The 17,186-nt window shown below is 54.4% G+C and overlaps 1 long non-coding RNA gene across 1 annotated transcript; it reads left to right on the top strand.

Annotated features, from left to right (window-relative positions):
- The first annotated feature begins 1,073 nt into the window (after window positions 1–1,073).
- Window positions 1,074–2,494, top strand: LOC134201213 (uncharacterized). The gene is made up of 4 exons (XR_009976408.1): window positions 1,074–1,267; window positions 1,348–1,780; window positions 1,861–2,293; window positions 2,374–2,494. It is a non-coding gene; the product is annotated as an uncharacterized LOC134201213 (long non-coding RNA).
- Window positions 2,495–17,186: the final 14,692 nt, after the last annotated feature.

Here is a 17,186-nt window from a genome sequence, read left to right as displayed (position 1 = left end):
ACTTTCTCGAGTACCTCCTCTCCCGAATCTGTTTCCACTTTCGAGGAGATCACCATAGAGTGCAGCGTGGTTCGCCCGCGTGACGACTTCTCTCCCTGAGTCGCCGTCATACTAGCGTAGGTAGCCGTTCGCTCTAGTGATACCCTCTGCATTTCCATGGTTCCTTTCAACTCTTCCATTATCTTGTTCGTCTCTAGCAGCAGTTTGGTGTTTTCTTCAATGCATGCCACCCAGTTTTGGTCCATACTGGCCGTAGATGTAGCATCGGCAACTATGCTGTTTGGCTCTGCTGCTCTTGGTGTTTCTTTTGCTCCGGCGGGTTTCCTTATTTTAAGTGCAAGCTCGGATTCTTTTACTAATTGGTAAAGGCGTTCCAAAGACTCTACCACGACGGTTTTTATTTCAGTTTTCATATTTCGGGACGCGTTGAGCTGTATCTTGGCTCTGCTAATGCAGGCCTTTGCTTCTGCTGTCCGGTCTCTGAAACTTTTCTTCGGCGGACTTTTTGCCTCGGAGGATGGTCTTCCCGTCGTGGGCGTGACTCTGGTACCCTGCGCCTGTGTCATCTGCTGTCCCGGGCTTGCGGTGCCGGCCTGCATCATCAAAGTTGGAGTCGGGTCACTGCTTACGCCAGCCTCCCACTCGTGAATGCTGCGCCTCACAGACGAACCTGGCTGTTCTTCGCGTTCAGACTTGCCCTCACTGTCGCTTGATTTTTTAATTGGCATTCTGATGCCGAACATTTTACGGCGCAGGCAAGAGTGTCGGAGGGAATTTGAGGACAAGTTTGTCTTTGGAGATCCCTGTATAGGGGGGATCAGTCACTTATAATATGTTAAATTAAATATAATCTCTCCAGTAACAATTACAGGTAGGTCTAAAGTAAAGTCAAAAGATAAAATCCAAATAAGCAGTATTATCACTGTAGAAAACAAACACTGCACTATTCTGAGACTCTGGATGGAGTCTTGTCAAAAAGTTAAAATGTCTGTTAAGCTACTCCCTTTCCTATATAGTTGAAATTTTTACTATAGTGACAAGAGGGCGGGCAATTTTTTGACGTTTCGCGCCAGCTAGAGGGTCGTGCGATACCTCAAAAGAAGCGTCTCGCCGAGCTCTAGCCAGTGGTACAGAATTTAAAGATTTTTTGAAGAAAAATCTTTTATTTTTCAGGAAAACAAGAAAAATTTTGACGTTTTATACAAGAAAATACAAAATTTTGGATTTCCGGAAGCGCGGAACGCACTCCAGAAAGTAGGGCGGATCGGTAAGTATTAAATTGGTAAGTTGGATTTACAAAAGCAACAAAGTAACTATGAAAAATAATAAATTTTTAAATATTTTCAGGTCGAAAAGGTGGGGGTGTCAAAAATTGACGTCACACCACTGCGATTCCTAGTTTGAAGGGTCGGTGCGTGCTTACAAGCCAGTTGCACTTTAAAATCGCAAAAAACCGCTTCAAAATAAGCCTCTTGTAAGAAAAGTTATGGAGGGTGATTTTTGGTGTGCAATCACTTAGGTGGATTTCGCAGTAAAAGTTTGTACGGTGAACGGGTTTTGGTCAATTTTTTGACGTTTCGCGCCAGCTAGAGGGTCGTGCGATACCTCAAAAGAAGCGTCTCGCCGAGCTCTAGCCAGTGGTACAGAATTTAAAGATTTTTTGAAGAAAAATCTTTTATTTTTCAGGAAAACAAGAAAAATTTTGACGTTTTATACAAGAAAATACAAAATTTTGGATTTCCGGAAGCGCGGAACGCACTCCAGAAAGTAGGGCGGATCGGTAAGTATTAAATTGGTAAGTTGGATTTACAAAAGCAACAAAGTAACTATGAAAAATAATAAATTTTTAAATATTTTCAGGTCGAAAAGGTGGGGGTGTCAAAAATTGACGTCACACCACTGCGATTCCTAGTTTGAAGGGTCGGTGCGTGCTTACAAGCCAGTTGCACTTTAAAATCGCAAAAAACCGCTTCAAAATAAGCCTCTTGTAAGAAAAGTTATGGAGGGTGATTTTTGGTGTGCAATCACTTAGGTGGATTTCGCAGTAAAAGTTTGTACGGTGAACGGGTTTTGGTCAATTTTTTGACGTTTCGCGCCAGCTAGAGGGTCGTGCGATACCTCAAAAGAAGCGTCTCGCCGAGCTCTAGCCAGTGGTACAGAATTTAAAGATTTTTTGAAGAAAAATCTTTTATTTTTCAGGAAAACAAGAAAAATTTTGACGTTTTATACAAGAAAATACAAAATTTTGGATTTCCGGAAGCGCGGAACGCACTCCAGAAAGTAGGGCGGATCGGTAAGTATTAAATTGGTAAGTTGGATTTACAAAAGCAACAAAGTAACTATGAAAAATAATAAATTTTTAAATATTTTCAGGTCGAAAAGGTGGGGGTGTCAAAAATTGACGTCACACCACTGCGATTCCTAGTTTGAAGGGTCGGTGCGTGCTTACAAGCCAGTTGCACTTTAAAATCGCAAAAAACCGCTTCAAAATAAGCCTCTTGTAAGAAAAGTTATGGAGGGTTAGGTTAGGTTAGGTTAGGTTAGGTTAGGTTAGGTTAGGTTAGGTTAGGTTAGGTTAGGTTAGGTTAGGTTAGGTTAGGTTAGGTTAGGTTAGGTTAGGTTAGGTTAGGTTAGGTTAGGTTAGGTTAGGTTAGGTTAGGTTAGGTTAGGTTAGGTTAGGTTAGGTTAGGTTAGGTTAGGTTAGGTTAGGTTAGGTTAGGTTAGGTTAGGTTAGGTTAGGTTAGGTTAGGTTAGGTTAGGTTAGGTTAGGTTAGGTTAGGTTAGGTTAGGTTAGGTTAGGTTAGGTTAGGTTAGGTTAGGTTAGGTTAGGTTAGGTTAGGTTAGGTTAGGTTAGGTTAGGTTAGGTTAGGTTAGGTTAGGTTAGGTTAGGTTAGGTTAGGTTAGGTTAGGTTAGGTTAGGTTAGGTTAGGTTAGGTTAGGTTAGGTTAGGTTAGGTTAGGTTAGGTTAGGTTAGGTTAGGTTAGGTTAGGTTAGGTTTTTTTTTTTTTTTTTTTTTTTTTTTTTGTCCGGGCGCTTTAGGCCCGGCCCGCGAATACTCCTCTGACATAATCAGAGCCCTTGTTTATTTATTGTAGGATTAATAACGGAACCAGGAATTTTTTATTTATTTTGTATAAAGTTCTACAATACCATATAACCTAGTATAACAGTTATACCAGTAATTATATACATTTTTTAACTTTTTCTAACTTTTATATACTTATCTAATTCTAGCTAATATTTTTAACCTATTTTCATCATTATTTGATATTCTACTTATTGTATATCTTTTAGATCGTATTAATGTCTTACTATTTCCTTTCCATTACTTCTAAATTACGGTTTTATTCTTCTTCTATTTACTATTTACAGTTTTCATAATTATTGTATAGTTATTTTACATAGATGTTCTTAAAAGAAAATACATTTTGTAAACTCCAGAGGGTTTTACTTAATAACTAAATAGATTTTACATCAAAATTCTATGGTCATCAGCCATCCTATGGAGTTTACAAAACTCATCTTATTTTATTTTTATTTATATTTTTCAGCTGTGAGTAACCCCGAGGTTCAAAAGTTCGAGCCGAGTAGGGTTAACGACGTTTCGGACCGCCACACTATCGGGTCCGGCGGGCCACCAGCCAGAGCAGCCCTAGCCATAGGCTATTGCCGCCCTGGCCAGCGCATCCCACTTTCTCCTAACAGGGCAGCAGTCACCAAATGCCGTATGGGCAGTTTCAGTCAGCTTGGCCCTGGTGCAGTTAATACACTTCGGTGCCTGGGCGGCCGCCAGTTGCGTGCACGAACTTTTGAGATGCGGACCGCCACAGTAATTGCAGAGATCCACATCGTCCGCGCACTGCTTCCGGCCGTGGCCGTACGCCAGGCATCTGGTGCACTGCACCAGTGGTGACTGGTCCTGCACCCTCACATGCTGGAGGTCAATGTATACTCTTCCAGCCGACGTTAGCCTTTGCCATAATTCGGGCGATACCTGGAGGACGGCGTGGCACTCCTGTTGATTCCTCGCCCTCCTCCGGTACCTTACCTCCACGGCGGTTTCGTCGGCTGAAAGATCCTCCAGCAGGTGCCGGTTTTGCTCAGCGAGTGCCGTTCGGATGTCGTCATCCGTATTGTACGCCATGAGATTTTTAAGCACGACGAGTGGCTTTTTGTTCTTAGCCACCTCGGCAGTAAGGTTTTTATCGTTCTTTAGCTGCTCGGACAACTTTTCCATCTCCTCTTTACTCGCGCAGCTCAAAACCACCTTCGCATCGCGTACCCTACGGAGACGCTCTATCTTTAGACCGCTGCGCCGTGCATCTAACGCCCCTCTCAGCTTTTCTATGACATCAGCACTAGTATCGATGACGTTTTTTGAACCCACGATGACGGAGAACTTCGGCTTGTCCACTCTAGCGGCTGGTGGCCGAGACAGGACCTCCGCGTACGAGGGAATTACCCCCTGCGCCTCGTCGGTCCGTACCCGGGTCTCTTGTGTGAGTCGCTTGAGCTCACGGATTTCCGCCAGAAACTCTCCACCGCTATGTCCCCCATCTCGTTTTTCGGCGTTTTGTGCCGTGTCATCCATTTTCTCCTCGTGTCTCCTAATAACCGTGCGTAGTCGGTCCATTTCTTTCACAGTCTCTCCCAAAACCTTACTATGCTCCTCAATAATATTTTTCAGGTTGCTCGTGCCCATTTCTGTCTTGCTATTTTCGCGGTACATCTGCTTCATGACCTCCTTCTCTACCTTTGTTTTCGAGGGCATTTCCAACTTTTTCACAATTTCGAGTAACCTATCCAGCATTTTAAAGGCTTCAATTTTTAACTCCCCTTTCAAGTTGCGTGCGGCGTTGAGCTGTTGTTTTGCTCTGCCCGCGCATGCTGTTGCTTCGTCCAATTTGCATGTATATGAAGCCTTCTCCCATTCCCCGATGCTCCTCCTAACCGAAATCGTTTGGGGGGGCACCGAAAACTTTTTCGCGTCGCCTTGTTTCGGTTTGGGTTTAGGAGAGACTGTGGAAGCTCTGGCTGTGGTTTTTGGTCCATGACCCTCGGGATGACTCATCGCTGAAGTAAGAGGAGCCGCGGGTTGTCTTAAAACTAACTCAGTGCTGTATAGAGGCACTTTAAAATATACAACTTAGGTCAAATCAACTTTCCAGTAAGCTATTTCAGATTCAGCAAGAGGAATTTTTGAGTGATATTGGAATACAATATCACGGCAAGAATCCCTAGAACCAAAATTCTATGTTGAAAGACAATTTTGCACAGATCAAATAATTTTTCATTAAAAAAGTTTTTCATCAAATAATAGTTAGTATAGTTTCTCTAGGACTACAAAATTAACTACCTATTGTGGGTGTACAGAGTCCAACAATATTATGTCAAAATAATTGCGCAGCAAAGTCAATTTTGTGTCAGTAAAAAATTTGACAAGATTGTCAATGTCAAAATATGCAAAAAATTTACTATAGAATTATACTCAGCACCACATGCCTCGCGGACTACACACAAAATGAATGGTTGTCAGTACAACCTACAATTGTCGTGCAGTATCACGCGGGGGATGCGGTCAGAATTTGTTTCAGAATAACAGATCAGATGGGAAACAGCTAAATAAATAAAATATTGCTACTGCAGAGCCCAATATGTTTTGTCAGACCCTGTAAAGGGGGGTCTGTGTCAAAAATATTTAAAAATTTAGCTTATAATATATGCAGTCCAATCATAACATTTGACTATACTAACTATCTAATCTTACTACTACTAAAAATGTTTTTCATAATATCAATAAAAACGCCTTTTCTACCAGGATTCTGGATATTTTCTCCTATTTTTTCTGGCACTGCATGCAGACTTCAATCCTTTATTTGGTCCCAGTCCCAAAAAGTGCCTCCCCCGGCTGGAACTGCAACCACGTGGTAGTGCCGATTCAGATTTTCCTGATTTACTCCGTGAATATTGGTAGCAAAAATCTAAATAGTATATAAAAATGAGCCCCTTGTGAAGGTCGATCCAGGGGCACCAAGAAATAATGTGGTCGTCGTTCGTTTTCCGAATTTACATGTAAAAATATTTTTCGATTTTTACATAATCAACATTATCTTCCAAAGTTCTTAATATTTTTAACTACTTTTTTCGGCGATGTCGGTAACGTTTGGTCCTTTATCCGTACAAAGTCCTGGAAAGTGCCTCCCACAGCTGGAACCTCGACCACGTGGTAGTGCCGATTTAGATTTTCCTGATTTACTCAGTGAACATTGGTAGCAGAAATCTAAATAGTATATTAAAATGAGCCCCTCGTGAAGGTCGATCCAGAGGCACCAAGAAATAATGGGGTTGTCGTTCGTTTTCTGAATTTACATGTAAAAATATTTTTCGATTTTTTTTCGATTTTTACATAATCAGCTATATCTTCTAAAGTTCTTAATATTTTAAATTAATTTTTTGGCAATGTCGGTAACGTTTGGTCCTTTATCCGTACAAAGTCCTGGAAAGTGCCTCCCACAGCTGGAACCTCGACCACGTGGTAGTGCCGATTTAGATTTTCCTGATTTACTCAGTGAACATTGGTAGCAGAAATCTAAATAGTATATTAAAATGAGCCCCTCGTGAAGGTCGATCCAGAGGCACCAAGAAATAATGGGGTCGTCGTTCGTTTTCTGAATTTACATGTAAAAATATTTTTCGATTTTTACATAATCAGCTATATCTTCTAAAGTTCTTAATATTTTAAATTACTTTTTTGGCAATGTCGGTAACGTTTGGTCTTTTATCCGTACGAAGTCCTGGAAAGTGCCTCCCACAGCTGGAACCTCGACCACGTGGGTTTACTTACGTTGGTTTTTGCTAATTTTCTCCTTTTTCTTCAATCGGAAAAATCAAATTGAGGTGTCCACGGAAGCGCCTTTCCAGGGCCTATACACTAACACTATAAAAATATAGGGTCATCGATCGCTTTAAAGCAGCGCACGCCGAAAAGTAAAAAATTTTTAGAAAATTTTTAGTTTTTTGGTAATTTTTAATAGTTCTCACTGTCCAATTTTCAGTTTCGAGACAAATTTAAGAAGAGCTTTCGAACGCGCACTGAATGACACTTTTCACTACGTTTTCACTACAAAAATGTCATTTTTATGAATTTTTAACACTTCAAATTTTGATTTTTAGCAGTTTTTTCTTATTTTTTTCGCTTGATTTAAGTCCAAATTTTTCACCAGAAATGGTAATAGATGCGGAATTTTAGCGCGCATCCAACGGTGTATAACACTGATTTTTATCACTAAAAACTGATTTTATATTCACAATTTGGTAAAAACACTATTTAACTCAACGATTTTTGGTGTGGCGTGACCGTTCTCGCCTGCGGATCGAACGCGACTCCGGTTAGGTTAGGTTAGGTTAGGTTAGGTTAGGTTAGGTTAGGTTAGGTTTCGACTTCTGCGAGTCCACCATCTCGCAGAAGGAGGCGGCGGAACGGGAGAGGGAGAGCTCTTCTTCCCTCTCGGCGCCGTGCCGCCGCCGTCGAGCCGGGGTTCGGAGGAGGGCGTTTGTCCAGCTCCAGCCCCTATGAGGAGGCAGTCTCCTCCCGGTGATGGTCACGGGGCGACCTAAGGGGGTTGAGGCTGCGCCGCACGCTACCGTCACTCTAGCGCGCTGGCACCAGGAGGACGGGACGGCGCGTCGGCGGCTGCGGACTGCGATGCGGTCCGCATTTTCGTCGTCGCTGTCGTCGCCGAACATACTGTTGAAGAGCAACCCGGTCGGCGGTGTATCGCGTTCCGACCCGGCAGGCTGGTTCTGGCCCAGCGGGGTATCCTGGAACACCAGCGGCACCGCCCGGGCGGCCTGGTAGGGCCGCCGTACCGCGGAGACCGACGTCGTTGGTCGTCGACTATCGCCTCGACGACCCGTCGGTCGGGCGTCCTCGGGGTGGCGCCGCGTGTCTGGTTGTAGTGTTGACCGCGGGAACCCCCCTACTCTGAACGGGTTCTGACCCCGGACGGAGATCGGACGTCGGGTGTAAGAGTGCAGGGGAGTCGTTTAGTGGGTGGGCCCTAAAATCCTTGGGCCCGCGATCTGCTCTCAACACCTGCAGATCGTTGAGTCTCACATACCCCGCGCGCCCCCTAGGCGCGGGGACCTCGTAGGAGGTTCGGCCCCCGGCCCGAAAAAAAAAAAAAAAAAAAAAAAAAAAAAGGTTAGGTTAGGTTAGGTTAGGTTAGGTTAGGTTAGGTTAGGTTAGGTTAGGTTAGGTTAGGTTAGGTTAGGTTAGGTTAGGTTAGGTTAGGTTAGGTTAGGTTCCCGGGACCTGGGCGGGCCCCCCGGCGCGCACTCAGCGTGGCCGGGGGCTCCGTCTGTGGGGGAGTTTTGCTGGACTTCCACCGGGCGCGTCCGTAGGTGGCGGATAACGGGCTTCTGGGAGCAGTCACACTCCCAGGGGTATCGCTCCTTCTTTCTCGTCGTGTCACGGCGGGGGAGATTGAGCGACGCGGACCAAAACCAGCACGGGGGGTTCCGGGCTCTCCACGCCCTTCACTGGCTGAAGGGTGTTTCTTCTGGGGATGCCCGGGCCTCCTCGTTCCCATTTTCCCCCTTCGTGTTATCTTCCCCTTTATGTTATTTTGTTTTATTTTCTGTTTGTTTTGCCTTCTTTTGTTTTATTTGTCTTATTGGTTTTACTTTTTCTTTTTTCATCTTTTTGTTTTGGGGCCACGTCCGAACTATTTTCGGCGTGACCCATCGGAGGTGGCGGGCCGCTCTTGGTCTGCCTTCGTCGTTGAGAAAGCGAGCCGGCGTTGTTTGCGCTTCTTCCGGCCGCTGGTCGCCATGTCCCCGGCTGCACAGCTACAGGGGAACGCCCTCCAGAGGGGGGTACCGGTATACCGGCGTGGCTTCGTGGATTGGTGCTCACTCGAGCGTAGGGCGGTGGTCCGTCGTGCTGCTCGTTGCACTCGATGGACTGCCGGCCAACCCGTAATCCTCACCGTGTGGGGGACGGGGGCCGCTGCCGCGAGGTACGGGGCCGCGAGGACGTAAACCTCTATAAAAAATACCCCAATCTTAAGCTCTGGCGCCCGGCGATGGGATGCATGGCTGGTGGGAGACCAGTCGCGAGGGCGTCCCAGGGGACCGTACCCCTGGCTAATAAAAACAGGAAATAACATAATGAAAAAATGTCCAGTTATAAAGAAGAATTACCCCAGGAGGGTACCTCCCGCTCCGCGGGGGGAGAATCCCTCCGTGCGGCCGAGCGATCGGCCGCACGCTGCCCCTCGTCTTCTGGGGGGGGCAATAACTGTTCGAAGAGGTCCGTGAAGGACGGTGGTAGGGTGTCCGCGAAGGACGGAGAAAATAAAGAACGTAGAGGAGGGTCCGTGAAGGACAACGAAGCAGCAAACGTCTTGTCGGACGATAGCATGGCGACGGCCAGCTCGAGCCGTTCGTCGTTGACCGGAAGCCGAAGAAAGAGGCTGAAGGGCTCCAGCACGGAGTGCTCAGAGAGCAGCTCCGGTGAAGAGACGGCGTGCTCAGCCCGAAGAGCCGCCTCCAAGACCCCGTCAAAGAGGGGCAGAGGAAGACCGCCCACAACCGGGCAGTACGTTGGCCTCGCCGCCGCCAAGGAGGCGTATGTGAAGGCCCAACGAGAGGAGCTGGCGCTGCGCGCCGAGAGAGAGGTCACCGAGAGTGTCCGAAAGCTGCGAGTGAGGGAAGACGCCGTCGCGGGCAGCACGGGGGAACCAGCACTCGACCCCGAACGTCGACTAGACGAGTCCGCGAAGCTGGCCGTAGCAATCGCGGCCAAGTCTGGGAACCTGAAGGGCACATACGTACGTGCCCTGAAGGAGATGGCTGCCGCCATTCGGGAGGCCAAGGAAGATATGGCAGCAAGGACTACCGACGGTGAGACGAAGAGGCTGCAGGAGCTCTGCAGGAGGCAGGAGGCCGAGATCCTGCACCTCAAGAATGCGATCGCCGACATGAGGTCGGAGATGGCGCGCCTGGCCCAGGCCGTGGGATCGCCGGCAGCCGTCCCCGCCCCCGTACCCGCCCCCGCCCCGATCCAACGGAGCGACGACGAGGAGGAGCGGCGCCTCCAGCGCATCATGCGTGCGGTCGGCACCATGCTGGATGCGCGCCTCTCTGGGCTGGAAGCGCGACTGCCTCCAGAGCCCAGGATGAGACCACCCCTGGCCGCAGACCACAGGAGAAGCCGCGGTCAAGAAAAGACGCCGACACCACCAACGGCAGCAGAATCAATGCCGACGCCCGGACCAACAGCTGCAGTCGCGACGGCGGCACCCAACGGTGGTGGCCCGCAGAAAAAGAAGGCGCCGAAAAGCAGGCAGCAGCCGGCTCAACCAGAACCACGGACATTCCCCCCCGCCCCAGCTGCTCTGACGGAAGCCTGGACGACGGTAGCCCGAAGAGGCGCCAAGCCGAGGACGGCGACGGCGACCGGCACCGTGCCCGCTCCACCGCCCCTGAAGGAAAAGAAGAAGAGACTCCGGCCACCCCGCTCGCAGGCAGTTATTGTCAAGCTGCAGCCGGAGGCCGTCGAGCGCGGAGTCACCTATCGGGCAGTCCTCGCCGAGGCCAGGGCTAAAATCGATACGGCAGAGCTGGGGATCCCTATCCAGCGGATACGCTCGGCGGTGACGGGAGCAAAGGTATTGGTCGTAGACGGCGCCGACCAGAACGAAAAAGCTGATTTGCTGGCGGAGAAATTACGGGAGGTTTTGCCCTCGGACAGCATTGTCGTCTCGAGGCCGACAATAACGGCCGCTGTCAGACTGAGCGGCCTCGACGAATCCATATCCCGGGAGGAGCTTGTTGCCGAGGTCGCCAGGATTGGAGAGTGCCCCCCCGACGTTGTGAAGGTTGGGGAAATAAAAATGGGCCCCGGAGGCACTGGCCAGGTCTTGGTCAGATGCCCCATAGCGGGTGTCAAAAAAATATTGGCCGTCAACAAGCTGCGGATCGGGTGGAGCGTCCTTCGCGCGCAACTCCTCGAGGCGAGGCGCCTGCAGTGCTACCGCTGCCACGCACTGGGCCACGTGAGTGCCCGCTGCCCATCGTCGGTGGACCGCAGTGGTGAGTGCTACCGCTGCGGCCAGACCGGCCACAAGTCCGCGGGCTGCGCGCTCACCCCGCATTGTACAATCTGCGCCGGCGCCGGTAGGCCTGCAGCGCACGTCTCCGGGGGCAAGGCTTGCGCCAAGCCCCCGAAACAAAGGCAACAGAGGAGCAGCGCCGCCGAAGAGAAACGGCGGAGTCAGCCCGGTACGGCTACGGCGACACCAATGGACGACGAATAATGACCAGCAGCCCTTATCATATACTACAGGGCAACCTCAATCGCTCCGCCAGAGCTCAGGACCTGCTGATCCAGAGCATGGCGGAGCGGTTGACCCATCTGGCGGTCGTCGCCGAGCCCTACCGGGTCCCTTCGGTTCCCGACTGGGCGGGAGATATTGACGGCCTGGTGGCCGTGGTCCAGCGTCGGTCAGCGGTGGGCGCTCCGCCCGAATTCGACGTCGTACAGAGGGGTCGGGGCTTCGTCGCAGTCTTCTGGGCGGGCTTGCTCGTCGTCGGGGTGTACTTCTCCCCCAACCGGCCGCTCGCCGAATTCGAGTCCTTTCTCGACGAACTCGGTCAGGTCGTGGGGAGGTCGCGCTCAAGGCGCGCGCTCGTTCTCGGGGACCTCAACGCGAAGTCGTCCGCTTGGGGTTCCCCGGTCACCTGTCCCAGGGGACGGGAGACGGAGGAGTGGTTGGTCGGGAGTGGTCTCGTTGTACTCAACCGCGGCGCCGAGAACACATGCGTCCGTCGTTCGGGTGGGTCCGTGGTGGATGTGTCTTTTGGGACCCCCGACGTCGCGCGCCGCGTCTGCGGTTGGGAGGTGTTGGTCGACGTGGAGACGCTCTCCGACCACCGCTACATTGGTTTCCGTGTGGCCGCGGCCCCGGAGTCTTCTTCGGTAACGACTTTGCCCTTTGGTGGCGGCGTGGAGGGCCCGCGCTGGGCCCTGAAGCGCCTCGACACGGAGCGGCTGCAGGAGGCGGCCGTCGTCCAGGCCTGGCGGTTGGACTCCCTGGGCGAGCCGGCGGACGTGCGCGAGGGTGCGGAGCGGCTGCGCGAGGCGATGTCGCGAGTCTGCGACTACGCCATGCCCCGCGTCCGAGCGTACGCGCCGAGGCGCCAAGTCTACTGGTGGAACGAGGGGATCGCCGGCCTGCGACGCCGATGCGCCGGTAGTCGCCGAAAATATCAACACCTTCGTCGTCGGAGGCGCCGGGACGAGGAAGAAGAGGACCGGGCGTACGAGGAGTACCGGGAGGACGTGCGGGCCCTGCGCATCGCCATTGGAGAGGCGAAGGAGGCGGCGTGGAAGGAGCTTTTGGAGACGCTGGACCGCGACCCGTGGGGGCGACCGTATCGCCTCGCGCGGAGCAAAATGCGTTCTTGGGCCCCGCCCGCGACGAGCACCCTGCCGCCTGACATCGTTCGGCACGTGATTGGGGGACTGTTTCCGGACGCACCTGGAACTCCCTTCGTTCCCCCCGTCATGATAACACCGACAACCGGAGCTCAGATTGGTGCAGAAGAGGAGGAGGTGTCGCCGGCGGAATTCGGTGCCGCCATCGACAAAATGAAGGCGAGGAGGACGGCGCCAGGTCCCGATGGACTGTCGAATCGGGCCTGGGCGCTGGCATTACAAGCTGAGGGTGGTCTGGGACCTGTCCTCCGAGGGCTGCTCAGCAGGTGCCTCCGAGAGGGCAGGTTCCCGGAAGAATGGAAGACGGGTCGGTTGGTCCTCATCCCCAAGGAGGGGCGCCCCAGAGACCAGCCATCGGGGTATCGCCCAATAGTCGTGCTGAGCGAGGCCGGCAAGCTTCTCGAGCGCGTCGTTGCCGGTCGCCTCGTGCGGCACCTTGAAAATGTCGGGCCAAATCTGGCCGACTCTCAGTACGGGTTCCGGAGGGGTCGCTCGACCTTGGACGCGGTCCAGCGCGTCCGCGACCTCTCCGACCAGGCGTGCTCCCGGGGAGGCGTGTTGTTGGCGGTGTCTATAGACATATCCAACGCCTTCAATACGATCCCCTGGAGCACGATCCTGGAGTCGTTAAGGTTTCACCGCGTCCCCACCGGTCTCCGGAACCTGATCGAGGATTACCTCGCAGGGCGGGCTGTGGTCTTCCCCGAACGGAGGGGGTGGGGACACAAAGCGGTCTCGTGTGGTGTCCCGCAGGGGTCGGTTCTGGGTCCGCTCCTGTGGGACGTCGGGTTCGACTGGGTCCTCCGCGGGGCTAACCTGCGTGGCGTGCAGGTCATCTGCTACGCCGACGACACGCTGGTGACGGCCCGCGGAGACGACTACCGTTCGGCGTCGATTCTGGCTGCGGCTGCGGTGGCAACAGTCGTAGCCAGAATAAGGAAGCTCGGCCTGGAGGTCGCCCTGCACAAGTCCGAGGCCGTGTGTTTTCACCCGGCTCGGAAGGGGCCTCCTCCCGGCGCGAGCATAACCATCGGAGGGACTGCGATCGCTGTCCGGTCCCAACTGAAATATCTGGGGCTCGTGCTGGACAGCAGGTGGAGTTTTGACCGGCATTTTGATGTGCTGGTCCCGAAATTGCTCGGGGCGGCGGGTGCCTTAGCCCGCTTGCTCCCGAACATTGGAGGAGGAGGAAAGTCGGTCCGGCGTCTTTACCTGGGAGTGGTGCGGAGCATGGCCCTGTACGGCGCTCCCGTCTGGTCGCCCACGCTCTCCGCTCGCAACGCGGCCCTCTTGCAGAGGGTTCAGAGGGTGCTGGCGGTGAGGGTCGTGCGGGGCTACCGCACCATTTCGACGGAGGTCGCTTGCGCCCTCGCCGGTTCCCTTCCGTGGGAGTACGAGGCCGAGGTCCTGGCCGCGGTGTACCGGCGCAGGGCGCAATCTTTGGGTCGGGGAAGTGTGCCCCGTCTGTCTGTCGTCGCCCGATGGAGGCGTGCTGCGCGTCGCGTGGCAACGTTGAAGTGGAAAGAGAGGCTGGCTGCAGAGGAGATCCACCGTGGTTCTCGAACCCGGCGGCGCACCCTCGCAGCCCTGGTGCCCGTGTTGGAGGCCTGGATCAACAGGCGTCACGGCGTGCTCGATTTCCGGCTCACGCAGGTCCTCTCGGGGCATGGCTGCTTCGGGAGGTACTTGTGGCGGGTCGGGAGAGAGCCGCATCCCGGATGCCACCAATGCGGGCATCCAGACGACGACGCGCAGCACGCCCTCGAAGCGTGCCCGAGGTGGGAGTATCCGCGGCAGTCACTCGTCGCGGTGCTCGGGGCAGACTTAAGTTTGCCGGTCGTAGTGTCCCGCATGGTCGAGGACGAGCGTTGCTGGAGAGCGATGGCCGACTATGCGGACCTGGTCATGACGCTCCGCGAAACGGAGGAGCGAGAAAGAGAGTGCGACCCAAACTCAGTTGCACTCAGGCGAAGGAGACGGGGTGGGCGGCGCGGGCGAAGGGCCCCCGCTCAGCTCCCGTAGGGACCGTCGGGCGTCGGGCGCGGGGGCGCCTGATGCTCGACACGATAGTCCAGTTGTGGTGAGGGTATAGGGCGCTGTGGCTCCGGTGCCTACCTCACGAAGAAGTTGCGGTCAGCAATGGCCAACGTTGATCCCGCCGTTCGTCAGGCTGGGAGCCGGTGTGGGGGGCCTGCGGGGCGCGTTTCCCTGCGGTATCGTGGGTTCCCCCTATGCCGGAAAGGAAGGAGCTCGTTGGGTTTTAGTCGGTAGTCGTTAAGCTGGGCGGGTTCGGCGCGAGCTGAACTTAGCCCAGCGCGCCTTTTTCAAGGCGTAGTCTCCGTGGACTAATTGGTCGAGGGCGCGGACCTCGGTTCGCGACTTCTTCCTGTTTCTTCCACCGGAGGCGCGGAGTCCGACATAACCCGGTCCGACCCCCGTCGGCCGGGTATCCGTAAAGACTGGGATTCCCCATCGATACCAAAAAAAAAAAAAAAAAAAAGGTTAGGTTAGGTTAGGTTAGGTTGGCTCCTACCTCGAGGGCAGGTCGATCCAGTGCATCGGACACGGTGGGGCGATGTACCGCTTCCCCGTCGAGCGCGGTGTTCCGCAGGGGTCCGTCCTGGGCCCCCTGCTGTGGAACATCGGCTACGACTGGGTCCTGCGGGGCGTCATTCGGGGACCCCTCCCCGGGCTCAGCGTAATTTGTTACGCTGACGACACGTTGATCGTAGCTCCGGGGAGGGACTACCGGGAGTCTGCCCGTCTGGCGTGCGCAGGCGTGGCACACGTCGTCACCAGGATCCGACGGTTGGGGCTCGAGGTGGCGCTCGACAAAACCCAGGCCCTGATGTTTCACGGGCCGGGACGAGCGCCGCCTCTGGGTGCCCACCTCGTGATCGGAGGCGTCCGCGTCGGGGTCGGGGTGACCGGTCTTCGGTACCTCGGCCTCGATCTGGATGGTCGGTGGAACTTCCGCGCTCACTTTGAGAAGTTGGGCCCTCGACTGATGGCGACGGCCGGCTCTCTGAGCCGGCTGCTTCCAAACGTCGGGGGTCCCGATCAGGTGGCGCGCCGCCTCTACATGGGGGTGGTGCGGTCGATGGCACTATACGGGGCTCCCGTATGGTGCCACGCCCTGACCCGCGAGAACGTCGCGGCGCTGCGACGTCCGCAGCGCGCGATCGCGGTCAGGGCGATCCGAGGATACCGCACCGTCTCCTTCGAGGCGGCGTGCTTGCTCGCCGGGGCGCCACCCTGGGACCTGGAGGCGGAGGCGCTCGCTGCCGATTACCGGTGGCGTAGCGACCTCCGCTCTAGGGGGGAAGGGCGCCCCAGCGAAGGTGTAGTTCGAGCGCGGAGGCTCCACTCTCGGCGGTCCGTGCTGGAGGCGTGGTCTCGCCGCTTGGCGGACCCGTCGGCCGGCCTCCGAACCGTCGAGGCGGTCCGCCCGGTTCTCGCGGACTGGGTGGGCCGCGACCGCGGATGCCTCACCTTCCGGCTAACGCAGATGCTTACCGGCCATGGTTGTTTCGGCCGGTACTTGCACAAGATAGCCGGAAGGGAACCGACGGCGCAGTGCCACCACTGCGCGGACCGCGACGAGGAAGACACAGCGGAACACACGCTGGCGCGTTGCTCTGGATTCGACGAGCAACGCGCCGCCCTCGTCGCGGTCATTGGAGAGGACCTCTCGCTGCCGCGCGTCGTGGCTACGATGCTCGGCAGCGACGCGTCCTGGAAGGCGATGCTCGACTTCTGCGAGTCCACCATCTCGCAGAAGGAGGCGGCGGAGCGAGAGAGGGAGAGCTCTTCCCTTTCCGCACCGATCCGTCGCCGTCGAGCCGGGGGCCGGAGGCGGGAATACGCCCGTACGTCCCGGCCCCTGTAGGTGGCGGCCTCCCCCCGGTGAAGGTCAAGGGGCGACCTGAGGGGGTGAGGCCGCGCGGCGCGCTACCAGCACTCTAGCGCGCTGCCGTGGAGTGATTAGAGCGACCGGTCGACGGTGTATCGCGTCCCGACCCGGCAGGCTGGTTCTGGTCCAGCGGGGTATTCCGGGACACCAGCGGCACCGTCTGGGCGGCCCGACGGGCTGCCGTACCGAGACGGCCGACGTTTCAGAGCCTTCGATTCGCCTCGAAGGCTCCGTCGGCTGGGCGTCCTTGGGGTGAGCCGCGCCGTCTGGTTGTAGTGTTGACCGCGGTAGCCCCCCTACCTCATCCGGGTTTTGACCTCGGAGGGGATCGGACGTCGGGTGTAAGAGTGCAGAGGAGTCGTTTAGTGGGTGGGCTCTAAAATCCTTGGGCCCGCGGTCTGCTCACAACACCATGCAGATCGTTGAGTCTCACATACCCCGCGCGCCCCTTTTGCGCGGGGACCTCGTAGGAGGTTCGGCCCTCTACCCGAAAAAAAAAAAAAAAAAAGGTTCCCGAGGGACCTGGGCGGGCCCCCCGGCGCGCACTTTGCGTGGCCGGGGGCTCCGTCTGTGGGGGAGTTTTGCTGGACTTCCACCGGGCGCGTCCGTAGGTGGCGGATAACGGGATCCTCTGGGAACAGTCCCACTCCCAGGGGTATCGTCCGATCTTTTTCGTTGCAAGGATTCTTATGTGTTAGGGAGGTAGGTTAGCTGTAGGTGTAGGATAGCCTAGTTAGGCTTTGCAACGAAAGAGATCGGATGACGCGGACC

The sequence above is a fragment of the Bombyx mori genome, chromosome 24 (assembly GCF_030269925.1).
Source record: "Bombyx mori chromosome 24, ASM3026992v2".
In the NCBI taxonomy this organism is placed as follows: Eukaryota; Metazoa; Arthropoda; class Insecta; order Lepidoptera; family Bombycidae; genus Bombyx; species Bombyx mori.
Note: the sequence above shows the minus strand (reverse complement) of the source record. Positions and strands in the feature narration are given on the sequence as shown.